Here is a 13,847-nt window from a genome sequence, read left to right on the forward strand (position 1 = left end):
GGCTCACTAATGGGCTGGTCACACCTGGAGGGCACAGCTTTGACACCTCGCCCGGGCTGCTGGAGAGGGACAGCACCGTGGAGGGTTTGCTTTTACTCCTGGGCTCGGATCCCGCTGGGATTGTTCAATCAGGGTGCTCTCTAAATGTGCAATTAATACGGAATCATCCTCAAAACCTGAGTTTTCCTAGTCTAGCCTGCGTGGCAGAAATTAATTATTCTGCTTGCTCATTAATACCCCTTGAACTCTTCAGTGCGACCCTCGGGGATGGGAAATGGGTGCCCCAGCCATGAGCTGAGCCCTTGAGCCTCATTTTTCTGGCAAGTGAAATTATTTTCCTTCTGCAATGCCCCTCCGGCAGCACGGACACCTTCCCGAGCTGCTGGGATCGTTCAGTCAGGGTGCCTTCTAAATATGCAATTAATACGGAATCATCCTCAAAACCTGAGTTTTCCCAGCCACGTTTCTAAGTGGCAGAAATTAATTATTCTGCTTGCTCATTCATAGCCCCCGGAGCTCTCCAGGGGGCTCTGAGTGGGAAATGGGTAGCCCAGCTATGAGCTGAGCCCTCGAGCCTCATTTTTTGGGCAAGTTAAATCCTTTTCCCTCGGCAATACCCCTGCAGCAGCACGGACACCTTCCTGAGCTGCTGGGATTGGTCAATCAGGGTGGATCCTAAATGTACTACTAATATGCAATCATCCTCAAAACCTGAGTTTTCCTAGCCTAGCCTGCATGGCAGAAATTAATTATTCTGCTTGCTCATTAATATACCCTGGAACTCTTCAGTGCGACCCTCGGGAGTGGGAAATGGGTACCCCAGCCACGAACTGAGCCCTTGAGCCTCATTTTTCTGGCAAGTGAAATTATTTTCCCTCGGTAATGCCCCTGGGGCAGGTCGGGCACCCTCCCGAGCTGCCCGGGCAGGGTGGGTGGAGGGTTGGGAGCGGTGCCCTGCAGCCATGGATCCCCCGGGAATCCCTTCCCCTAAACAGCCATCAGCGAGCCCCGGCCCCATTCAGCCGCATCCTGCCCCAAATCCCTCCGAGCGGGCACATTCAGGTCCTGATTTGCACTTGTGCATATCAGGGTGAGACTTTAGCACCTTCCTGCGCGGCCATCACCGGCACTGGAGCCTGAAAAACCCTCTGCTCCGGCTGCCCCGGGGCACGCACGGGGGACAAGGCACCTGCCCTGCTGCTCCTCACTGTCCCCGGGAATTTCCAAACGTACCTTTAGCTCCTCCTTAAAATCTGAATTACCAAACTGTCACCTTGAAAAGCGCTCCACAAGACCTAGAGTTGAAGAGCACAAAAGTTGTGTGTGGGTATTCTCAGTGCAGTCGAAGAGAGAACAGAGATAATTTCTGCCAGGCTGAGCCTGGGAATATTAAAGAATTCAAACAATTATTAGCTCTCTTTCTGTAACGATTGTTTATAGTTATGGTTCTTCACAACCTGCTATTCATAGCTACCAACAGTGTCAGGTATTTCTCCTTTGACACCAATCAAGGATCACCTTAGAGAGTCACATTATAAAAACTCCGCTACCTCCATTAAACAGAGCCTTCTGATCCACCTGAAAACTCAAGTCTTTCTTCCCATCCCTGACTCAACAGCGTCAGTTGTGTCCTGTGACACTCAAAATGACAACTTTGTGTTCTTGAGACTTTACAACAGGCAGGAATTAAATCAGATCTGCGCCCAACTCTTTTTTTTTTTCAGCACAAATGTTCACACGCTCTGCTGCTTCAAGTTCTAAACATTGACATTCTGTGCTGGTCATTTAGGGCCTGGAAAAGGTGCTGTGAATCTCCGATGCTCAATTCCCACTGGATTCAGCCGTGGAAGCTGCAGAGATGTAAATATCCCGGGCTGGGAGCACTAAAGCAGCGCTAATGATGGGTTATGCTAATGAGGCAAGCTGTGAATTGCAGCAGTTCGGGAGCGCAGCTCTGCTGCAGTTCAGCTTTAGGCAACAGGTAATCTGCGACAGAGGGGCAGGAAAAGCAGCCAAAGGATTGTTCAGCGTGTGGCCAGGCTGCCCAGGAGGGGTTCCCAAAGCACTCATGCCCCAAACTGCTCTGGGTGAGCTGCCAGTGAGGGTTATGAGTTGGATCTATTGCTTGGCATCACAAAGAATCAGCACACATACTCAATATTTCTAAATTAATTGCAATTATTCCTCGTTTAAACTGCCGCTACATAATAACGCCTTCATAATTTTAATTAAAATACCTGAATTTCACTTTCTGCAGATATGTCATTGTTTATAGGACATAAAAAGTATGAAAAAATATAAACCAAACTTAAACGATTTTTCGAAGCCAAGAAGCAGGGTTATTTTAATTTTTATGCAATTTAAGGTTTTTTAATAATAAACAATGCTGCTCCAGTTCAGCCTTGGGGTTCAAGGTAAAGATTTTTTAGGATGAACTTTTAAATTACATAAATCAGCTCTGGGGTGCCTCAATCAGTTGCTCAGTTCTCAAGAAAAAAAAAAAAAAAGAAAAGAAAACCAAAACAACAACAAAAAAACTTGTAGAAAGAGAAAGCAATTAATTACTATCTTCTGTGGAGGGCGGAACTAAAAGCAAAAACCAAAAAAAAACCACACCCAAAAAAACAAACAAAAATAAAAGGAAAAAAAAACCCACCCCAAAAGATTGTCTGTCACGGAATATTAATAAAATGAAATTTATCAGAAGTTGTTCAGTAAAGTCTTAAGCTAAGCCACCTTCTGTGCATGAAGCCAGCCTCTGTTTGTGCAGTCGGGCTGTGAATTTCTGTCTGCATCACCTGTAATTCCATGCGAAATCACCCGTTTCTAATCACCGGCATCTCTGATCGTTGCCCAGGTATGCGGTAGGACCGCAAGGACCCTGGGCACCGGCGGGGACAGGCATGGTCGAAGTCTGCCCGGCACTTCGGGGTCATTCCTGGCACTTTGGGGTCATTCCCGGCTGGAATGCGAGTGGGCAAGCAGAGCCAGTTGAGATCTGAACGCAGATGATGATCTGATGCAGGATGCCACCCCCTGTCCTGCCATCGATGGGGCGCTCTGGCATCCCCGAGCTCCACCTTAAAAATGCAGAAAATTCACCCAAAGGGGTGAAATACAGCTGTATTTCATGAGTTCTGTTCTGAGCCAACCTCATAGTGCAGCGGAGCTTTGCTATGCCACGAACCAGGGTGTCCAGAGCTCTTACAGGATTGAGAAATTGTTTGAAAAGAAATTTAAAAAAAAAAAAATTAAAAGCTGTGGTCTCAATGCTCTCCCACAACAAAAAGCAAAGCTCTTTCTTGCCACTCTTCATTCCCCCACCAGGTAGATTTCATTGCTCACTGGGATACTGGCAAGGCTTCTTTCACTGAATAAATGGCAAAAACACTTTTTACCCCCTCCAAATATCAGTCAACAACTGCTATAGCACAGCTTTACTGCTCTGGGGAAAAAACAAATCAGTTTAATTCAATGTAATTCTCACATGTAAGAGGTGCTTTTGGTGCTTTTGCAGAGTTACCCCGGGTGACACTGCAGCTCTAATCCTGCCACACCGGCAGCCCTTGGAAGTGAAACCTACAGCAAATTTTGATTTCAGCCACACCTTTGTAGAACTAGTTTTTCCATGCCAAAATATATAACAGAGATCAAAATCTTCACCATTAGTGCCAGAAGCAACAAGTGATAACCTCTGGGTAGGCTCCCAGCTGTCACCCAGGTACAGCTGTCTTACTCAACATCGTGCATGTGAAAATATGCAGAAATTTCCGAGGGAACACTGATAGAATTTAATTCCCATTACCTTTCCTTGTTTTCAATATATTTTGCTGCACATAAAACACATAAATTGCCTTTTCTGTTTAACGAAAAGTATGAAAAACTCGGTAGAGGTTTTATTTTTAGTGAAATTAAGCCGAATAGACTTTAATTCCCATTATCTTTCATTGTCTTTGGTATACTTTACTACACATAAAACACATAAATTGCCTTTTCTATTTAATGAAAAGTATTAAAAACTCGGTAGAGGTTTTATTTTTTAGTGAAATTAAGCCGAATATCGCATTTCAGTCCCACCACACGGGCTTAGGACAAATCTAAACGACACAAAATCTGCATTTCCCACCGATGTCTATCAGTGCAGCAGCTGACCTTCCCCTGGCAACCTTTTCCAGGCAAATCCCCTCTCCCAAGCAGGGCCGGGCCGGGATGGGGAGATAAGCGCCCAATCGTGCATTCCTCCCACACCCACAGCTCCAGCCAGAGGGCGGATAAAGAGCAGGCAGCTGGGGGAACGGCTGAAACTCCCCAAACAGCGCCGCGAACTGATTCAATCAGTTCCTACAAAAGTTCAAGACTTTTTCAGGATGGAGGTTGAGGAGGTGCTTGGCTGTTTGTCCCTCTGTGCTCCTTTCTGGTGCAGAAATATCTGATTGACTCCAAAGCAGGCACAGAGAGCAAGTTCAGCGCCCCGTGCTCACAAAGGCCCGGCTCAGTGTATTTTAAAGTCACTTTGCTGACTTTCAGCTTCAACAGGGATGCCAGCAAGCAGGCAGCCATTAATATGATATTTTATCTCGCTGTGTATGCAGGGAAAATGGGTTTGAAACTGCGAGCTGCTCACTCCGAGTGCACAACAGAAAGGCACAGAATTTAACCAGGAGGGTTTTGGGAGGATGCTGTAGGGAAGGGTCACAGAATGAAAAGGCTGAATAAATCCCATGGCCAATTACATGGTCACTGAATCATGAAAAGGCCAGGCTCCTGGAATTTTGCAGCTGCTAGTAGATTCAACGGATGCATCAAACCAGCAGCAAACTCAGCTACAAGTTACCCCACCACAGAATGCGTTTGAAACAAAATGGACTCAGAGCAAACCCCCATCATGCAGAAATTTTTGAGGGAACACTGACATACTTTAATTCCCATTATCTTTCCTTGTCTTCAGTATACTTTACTACAAAATTAATAAATTGCCTTTTCTGTTTAATGAAAAGTATAAAAAACTTGGTAGAAGTTTTATTTTTAGTGAAATTAAGCCAAATATCTAGGTGTGGTTATTTACTGGGGGCAGGAAAAGCATCTTTAAATTAACTTTGACTCTCCCTGGATTAGCTGTGACAGCCTGCACTGGGAGAAATGGAAAACAAGTCCATATCTGTTTACTGTCCCTCTGCCAGAGTGACAAAGCCACACGAGACAGGAGGATTGCCAGCCCTCCAGCAGAAGTAGCCAAGAGTATGTGAAACCGTGATTTCTCTAAGCCAGGATGCAGTGACCCAGGAGCTGGCACAGAAACTCTTCCCTTTCTAAAACCAGGAACCCTCAGCAGAGGCATAAGGGGAAAAGTGGGAGGAATTCCCTCCAGGGCTGCTGGAGCTCCACCATCAGCACAAGGAAATGCTGCAGACAGAGCCCGTTTGGAAAATTCCATTCCAAAGAGTGGGCAGAGCATCGCTCTGGGGTGAGGGATCACCCCTGGCTCTGCCCCTGCCTGGCTGGGGGCCCCGGGAGCTTTTCCCTTATGGAACTGGGTTGCACTGATTCCTTTGCAAAGTGTTCGGAGATCTCACAGGGGGGAAAACACCCAAAGTTAAGAATCATCATCAAACTGCCAATTCTCTCCTGGTATAGCACTCCCAGGCTTCCAAGACATTGAGGAACACACCAGAACAAGGATGTTTCAGTCACCGAAAATAAATTCTTTTACAAATGAACATGAAGGAAAGCCAAAAAACACTGATCTCCCCTCCTTCCAACACAGGATTCTCCTCTGCAGCTCATCCAGTCCTGCTTAAACATCTGAAAACTCCTGGAGAGAACATTGCACATCTGCCTTTTATGTCACTGGCATTAAATCCTCCCATTTTTCCTGGTTGTGTCACAAGCCATCACCCAGCAGAACAAGTTTTCCTTTTGGCATCCTTCAGGCATTATGCAGACTTCTGACTCCCTTCGGTGGTCATCCCACACTCCTCCATACCCCCACCTGTGTACCCACCTCTTTAAATGGTTCTTGAGAACGTCTTTTAGACCTTTTAAGTGATTTTTTTTTTAGCTTTTAACAATTTTAACAGTTTTCTCCACCTGCTCTCTGTAGGTGACAAGCTGGCCCAGACACACACCTGGGCAAACTGCATCAACATCCTGCTCACCTTCCCTTGCCCTGATTAATTTTCCTTCATTAAAAAGCACAGATCCCTCCTGTACATCTGCACAGCCAGGACATTTGAGAGATTTTTTTTTTAAGAGCAAATGACAAATGATTCATGGATTGTGAAATCTGCCACCCTCTCTACCTGCCAGCAAGGACAGAAACCCACAGGTCCCAACGATCTCAGATGTGCCTGGGCATTTCTAGATGGTCTAAATTTTCATGATAAAACCACTTTTCCTGCCTGCTGGCTCTAAGGTGAGCTCAGCTAGTCCTGCGATACTCAGTCACCAGAACTCTCAGAAACCAGGGGGTTTTCTCTTCTCTTTCCGGTACTTAAGGGCACTGAAATGGAAATGCTGTCAAACATTTAACAGCTGATCCTACAAATACTCCAGCCTGAAGATGACTGCACTGGGCCCAGGGAAGGAGAACTTGCTCAGACAGGTGTCTCAGATAAAAATGCATTATTATTAAAATAATATTAAAATTATTTTAATAATTAAATAAAATAAAAGAATCGAAATAATTATTAAAATTATTTTAGGATTAATCAAATTTTACCTGAAAGCTGTTACTAAATTCCCTCTTCAGACTCACTTTAACAGTGAATATGAGCAATACTATTAAATAGTGAGGCCATGGCAGCAGCAATTGTGGGATAACCTGATGGTATACATTTATTTTCTCTATTACTTGAGCCAACAATTATTAAAAATAAAACCAGCTTTTATGCCCTATATTCAGGAAAAGTTATTGCAGGGATATGAGGGAATGTAGCAGGAATTCATTGGCTGCACCTGGATATTTTTAAATACTTCTGTGCTTTAAGGTCATGGGGCACCATTATGATCCTTTTCCCTAAACCAAGGCACAGCCAAGATTATTAAATTTTACCCAGCAGTTCCTGGAGAGGAGAGAATTATTCTTTCCTACTGCATAAGTGAACTCTACTGAGCCCAACAGCTTTGTTATTCATACTCCAAGGCAAGCAGCACCTACCACAATTTGAGTGATGAGATAAATAATAATGCAGCCAACCAGAATGGGAGACAAACTAGAAAAATCCTCATCGAAATTCAGCAGATCTGGGCTAGCTCCCTCTGAAAGCTCCCCCATCCATCCTCCCCTTCACACAGAGATTTTAGGGACAAATGCCAGTAGATCTCTATTGTTCCTGCTCATTCATTAGCTACAACTGCTTTTTCTCTTGTGCTCACACTTCAAGGTAAGGATAAGATTCTGGCCACATTGTGCATGTTGAAAAAGTAACAATGAGACACAGAAAATGGAGATTATTTACAATACAAAATAACATTACATTGTTTCCTTCACAATTTTAAGTAATCCCCAGAAGTGAAACATACATGTTTCAAGGTGATAAACTCCTTTCATCCCATTACCTTTGGACTTTTCCTTTCCATCGCCATTAGTTGTATCATTCTCCTTTTTTACATCTTGCCCCTTCACTAAAAGAACTCAGAAAAACCCTTCTTGGTGTTTTTTGTCACAATGCCATTTTGTACACCTGTGATTCCCATGCCCACAGCGAGCCAATATTTGTGATTAAACCATAAAATCCTGATTTGAAGTTGCTGCCCTGTCCCTAGTCCCCCTTCCCACATGCACCAGTGCAGCCCATGAGCTGGCTTCAAAGGGGGGCAGAGGGTCTCAGTTTAGCTGGAACAAAGCATCTCACAGAGCCACAGCTTTCACTCACCTCCCATGCTGGGGGTCACTATTTGCTTTCCCACACTTCCCTTTGGGCTGGAATTAAGGCAGGCACAAACTGTGCTTAAACCTGCTTAGACAGATGAATGCGACCATCAAAAATCACACCTAAAACTTCAGAAACTGAGGAAAAACCAGATTTATTCCCCTGAAAAGCTCCCAGCCTAAAAGTGCTCGAGGGTTATCTTTATAACAAACTTTGTGAGGCAGTTTATTGAAGTCACCTGCCCCCATTTGCAAGTGGGGTTTTTCTCATTAAGTGGGCAAGGCAAACCCAAATCCTCTCCCTCACACCTGAGCTGCTCAGGCCTCTGCTTAGAACCCTGACTTTTTTATCTCCCTGGCAAGAGACGTCTGTTCTGCTTGGTTTTTCTCTCCCTAGTCTTTCTGTGGGCAAGCCAGCCTCAAAGCTATGGCTGACAGTGGTTCTTATTAGGAGGGAATTCTGTGAATTGACAACAAGCTCAGGCTCACATTTTGGAAACCCATCAAGGAGGTGACCCCATGGGCTGCTTCTCATCCAAGGCCACTTCCTTGCCACCAATCAAGCAGAGAATTTGGTGCTCTGACCACACAGCACTTTAAAGACAGTTAATTTGTGCTTATTTCAGCATCACATTGTCCTTCCTCTGCTCCCACCCTGGTACAGAATCTCTGGCTTCACCTAACGGTGTGTGCCTGTAAATGGATACAGACAAAAGCACATTTGCTGCACATCTGCCTGCTTTGCACTGGAGATGAAGCAGATCAAGAACCAAAAGTCTGCCAGTGCCTTTGTAACCTCACTCCTGGAGTGTATTTCTCTTTATTCCTCCTTCCTTTCCTTGCAGTCGTACCTGAGCAAGGTACAGCACCCAGCTCTGGCAATATCCTCATATCTTGTCAGCAACAACAGAATTCTGGTGTGAAGCTGTGAGAAACTCTAATTTGATAGGAGCTAGAGGTAAGTAGTTCTGCTTGGAAAGAAGGGGTGAAACCTCAGTGTGAGGAGAAATGAACTTTAGTGAGGTTGTGTATCAAAACACACCCTGGGGTCTTTCCCCAGGCTGGCATTGTGACAGTCCAGTGAAAATGATTTCACCCCAAAAAAAGGATAGGACTGAATGGTCAGTGCTCCCCTGGGTGTGGAGGTTGTGTTCACAGCCAGCTTCTGAGCCCTGGCAGCGTGGAGGAGCGAGGTGCAGCCAAGCAGAACCCGAGCCCAGGCACAGGACAGCAAAACCTCATCAAACACTTGTTCAGTTCAATTTAGGCTGGCCTAAATTCTAGTCCTCTCTTGGATAATTGCAAAGGAAATGATTGTGGGGAAAGTTTCATGTAACAGGAAGCCCAAAGGATGTGCCAGATTTTGGCAGCTCTGTGCAGCTCACAAGCCTTGTCCTGTCATGAACTGGCCTGTCAGTCACTGCAATCAAAATAACTCCAGGGCACAGATGGGCAGCCCTGTGCTAGAGCCAAAACAGTCCTGTTTCCTGCTCAGAACCTCCAGATCTGCCCATGCCACCACAGCTGAAACTCTTCAATCATCTTTTTGTTTTGCTGCTGTCTGAACAAAAGAACACCAAAAGATTCCTTATTGCTTTTAACAATTATTCCAAAGTTATTCCTCCCTGCTTACACAACACTTTCAAAGCATTTGTTCTTGGCTAGAATTGATGCAAATAAGGTCTGAAATCTAGAGAGAAGAGCAGAAAAGTTATTGCAGAAGGAAGGAAAGTACTTTCAATTAGTTGATCTCCTTACTTTGGTATAGTTTAAAAAAAAGTTTATTACAATATTTCATGCTCTGCACAACATCATCCAAGTCAGGGAAACTTCAGTGGTTCTTAGGACAGAGAGCACAGGCAGGGCTAATCCCTCCTGCAGCCACTCACACAGCCCTGCTGAATGCCTGGAAAACTGCACAGAATTCCCTTGGTTCAAATGTTTGCCTGTCTGTATATTCAGCTCATTTACTTCCTTTAACTTTAGGGCCATGACACTTAATTCAGTTACTATCCCAGCTCTGGTATGCCCATAAAATATTCACACCTGTTTCACAAATGTTCACCTGTTTAACAGACTCAGGTTTAAAGGAAAGGAAGTTTTTACTTAATTATGAAAGTATAACTTGCTTTTTTTTAAAAGAATTCCTACTATGACACTTGCTGTTTACAGGCTGTAAAAGCAAAACTGCCCAGTGAATTGAAAAGGGAAAAAAAAACAACAGGGAGGAGGAGGGAAAAATAAAAGAGAGAGAAAATAATTACTTGGATTGAAATATCTTCCCTTAACCTTGTGGAAGAGAAGCTTCTCTGCCTTGGCAGCACAGTACAATGAAAATGAAATCAATGCCAAGTGTCTTATCCTGAACTCTGAATGGGCAAAGTTCCCATTGACTTTCAAGATCTCTTCCCCTGCAAACGGCGTTGGGGAGCAGTCGTTACCTGCACCTAAGGCACGTCCAGCACCCTGCTCTGTCTCTCCCCTTTGTGTCTCTCCCCTTTGAGTGGATGTATAGAATTTTTGAAATCAGCACAGCAAGCTGTGAATGATGCATGAAATGAATAAGCTGAGTCTTGTACAAAGGGGAAATCCTGAAGGCTCGGTGCAATCACTGCTCTACTATTTCCTATGGCCTGCATAGAAAAGATGCATAATATTCTCCACAGAGACAAAGGAAAAAAGCTCACCGAGGCCAGAATCTCAATCAGAAGCTGCAGAAGAGATAAATGACAGCAGCTCACAAGTTTTGAACGTTGCTTAATTTCCCTCTTATTGCTGAGCTGTTCCCCAGGGATGCCTGGCTCTCTGGGTGCACGTGGAATATCCACACGGGATGGGATGGGGGCTCTGAGAGCCCGGCTCACTTTGCATTTCTTTGGAGGCAGCCCGGTTTATGCAGGAGTTTGTGTTTCACACCTCAGCCCATCAGCCCAGGGGAGTTGGAACCAATCCCCCAGCATGGCATGGCCAAAGCATGGAAAAAAGTGCAGATTTTTCCACAAGATCCACGGGATGTGTTAAAACCCCATCGCTTCTCCCTCATGTGGACTTGAATCAGAGACTTCACTGATATCAGCACAAATATTTTCAAACCAGGCCAAAAATATTTTCAAACCATGCTCTGATTAGTCTTAATCTGATGTATTCCTAAATGAATATAAATATATTACAGTTGAGCTTAGTGACAACAATAAAAATGAGCCATCTGAGTATGACACTGTGGCACACAATTATTTTTTTCATCATGGAGAAGGTATAAATATATCTTTTTATGGATGTGCTGTGACCTCTCCCACTTTTCTTGCTCTCTCTTCTGTTTGCTCACGTGCTTTGCAATCTCCCCTGCTGCACTAAGGTGGCAGAGATAGTTCAGAAACTGGAAAACTGAGGTTTGATAGAGATACTGAGCTTCTGAGGATGCCTTTGGAAGAAGCAAACCCAAAATCCTGTTTGCTTGACTAGCAACACAAAGAAGTTAGCTGTGAATGGTATTTGCAGCAAAGAATAATTAATTTCTCATCCTGAGGACATTCTGTTGGGAAAAAGTCACTGTGTTGCACTGATTGCTTCATCCAGTGGCATCAATTAAAAGTTGCCATAGGGAAGTATGTGGATAACTATTCTGGAAATCTGCATGAACCACTAAATAGCCCCATGCAAACACATCTGCAATGATGGCTATCCACACCTTCCTTGAGAAATCATAAAATAAATGGATTCAAATTTTCTCTCTTTGTTATTTTAGAGTTTTGTCAGAATTTAGTGATGGAATTTATAACAGGAATAATCTGAATCTGCAGCATGTGAATAAACTGGGTATGGCTATAGGAAATCTGGGATCAAGGGCTATGTAAGTGCAAAAGAAGCTGAATCAAGCTTCTCACTTCTGCAGGCACTGGGAAATAGCAGCAGCATTCCAGCCCTGAGCATCACCCAGCTTCACATTTCAGGTGTGCTCAGTCCTGAGAAATCATCCTTTCCCTTAGCACTGGGGGATAGTTAGGCAAGTTCCTGTCTTCCTAATAATGTTCCTGAGCAGTATTTTTCTTAGTCCCACATTTGACATGGGACAGCTAAAAAGATAATTTATGAATGCTTTCACCAAGTGCCTATGCTAATGCTTTTCCTGAATTTAGTCTTCATCTCTTCTTGTAGCACAGAAATAGCAGAAATACAAAAGCATGCAATTTAACATATATCCTTAAAATATTCATAAAATGCCCACAGTTTCCTCTGCTAATTATTATACTTTACTCACTGTTTCAAAAATTTGACTTGAAGTATTTTAACCTACCAACTTTTGTTGCAATAAATTAACTCTGAAGTTCTTTGGCATAGGAAGGAACCATGAGAATGTAACCCAATACACGGGGTTTTGACAAACCAACAGCACCAAGTGTTATCTTCCCCTCAAAAACAGGTTAAAACAAAAGCCTAAATATTGTCATTACACTTTAATGCCAGCATTAACCTCTTCATTGCCAGTGCTCTGTCATTCTAAAGATAAAGGGTGCACTTGCATTTGTCCTGGGTGTTGTAGGATAAGGCTGGAGTTGTTTTAACTGTGCAAAGAGCTGCTGCTGATGGGGCACATGCCACAGCCCAGCACTTTATAGTTTGGAACTTTACCTGTGAATGTTAATGGCTCCATTCTGAGCTCTCCCACAGCAGCAGGGAAGGAAATCCAGCCTGGGCAGTGCTAAAAAGGCATTCAGATTTAATGCCTGCATGCATGCAGGAGGGATGTCAAGGGCCAGATACTCTGCAAATTTAAAAATGGAGTTCAGCACAAGTAAAACATCAGATCTAAAGAGAACACATTTCTGCATTTGTTCTGCAGGAAAATCTCCTGGGCCCAAGCAAAGGATATAACTGTTCTTTGAGGGGAAAAAAAAAAAAAGTTGTCTTTTAGGCAATGTCTCCCTCTATGCTGTTGGCTCTCTAATTAAAACACTGCTGGTGATGGAAGAAGAGGCTGTATCTGTATTTGTAGTTAATGTACAAGGCTGGGTTCCGTGGGCCTGTCCAGAACCCTGCCCACAAGCTCTGACCACAGCTTCTGAACTTTGGGATAAAGTTTAGCCCCAGGAAGCTGAAAACTGCACTGGGAATTTTACCTGGACCTCTCAAAACCAGTAAATCGGGAAAAGCAGCCCTAAGGCAAACCATTGGTAGCAGCTTCCAGAGGGAGCAAGGCAGAGACATTTATACAGAGACATTTCTCTGTGACCCCTCAGGAACTTGCTCACAGATTCTTCCCTCAGCCCTGACTTAGGCCAAACAAGGATAACTTGAGCTTAAAAGTACTACAAACTCTGAAAAAACAGAGTTTCTCCCCTTTCAGGGCAGAGAATCCACTTCCACACAACTCAGATGTAAAGAACAACTATTTATAATGATGCAGCTGCAGTTTGACTCTGAAGACACCAAGTACAATTCCAGCGCTGGCAGCTGCTCACCTGCTCAGGAGCCCTGGCTTTTGTCAGACCTGCACCTGCACACCTGCCTGGGAAGGTGGAGGGAGAATTGTTTCAGGGAATGGGAATTTCACTCTTCCCCACTGACAGCTGTCCTGGCACTGCCGGTTCTGGAGAGCACCGGGGAAGAGTTTGACTCCAGCTGAGATGAAATGGGTCCTGCTGCAGCCCTGCCTATGTCCTGTGCTCTACTAACCCCACTGATGCTATCACCTTCTCTCAGAACTCCAGGTTATTCATGGATCTGCTTCTCCTCAAGGACTAGCAGCTCATAGTACCAGCTACAATACTCTCCTGCTCCTACCTGAAGGACAGCAGCATTAACAGGCAGAAGCAGCGCCACAGGTTCGCCAGATTTCCCCAGAAATCTTACGAAGAATGGAGCTGTGGGTGTGAAACTGTGGGTTCTCATTCACAGGGTGTTCCCCCAGCCCGGTCCGGGGGCAGCGGTGATACCCGGGCTGTGCCGCCCTGTCCGGAGCGCGGCCGGGCCCGGGAGG

This window comes from Geospiza fortis, unplaced genomic scaffold (genome assembly GCF_000277835.1).
Source record: "Geospiza fortis unplaced genomic scaffold, GeoFor_1.0 scaffold157, whole genome shotgun sequence".
NCBI lineage: Eukaryota > Metazoa > Chordata > Aves > Passeriformes > Thraupidae > Geospiza > Geospiza fortis.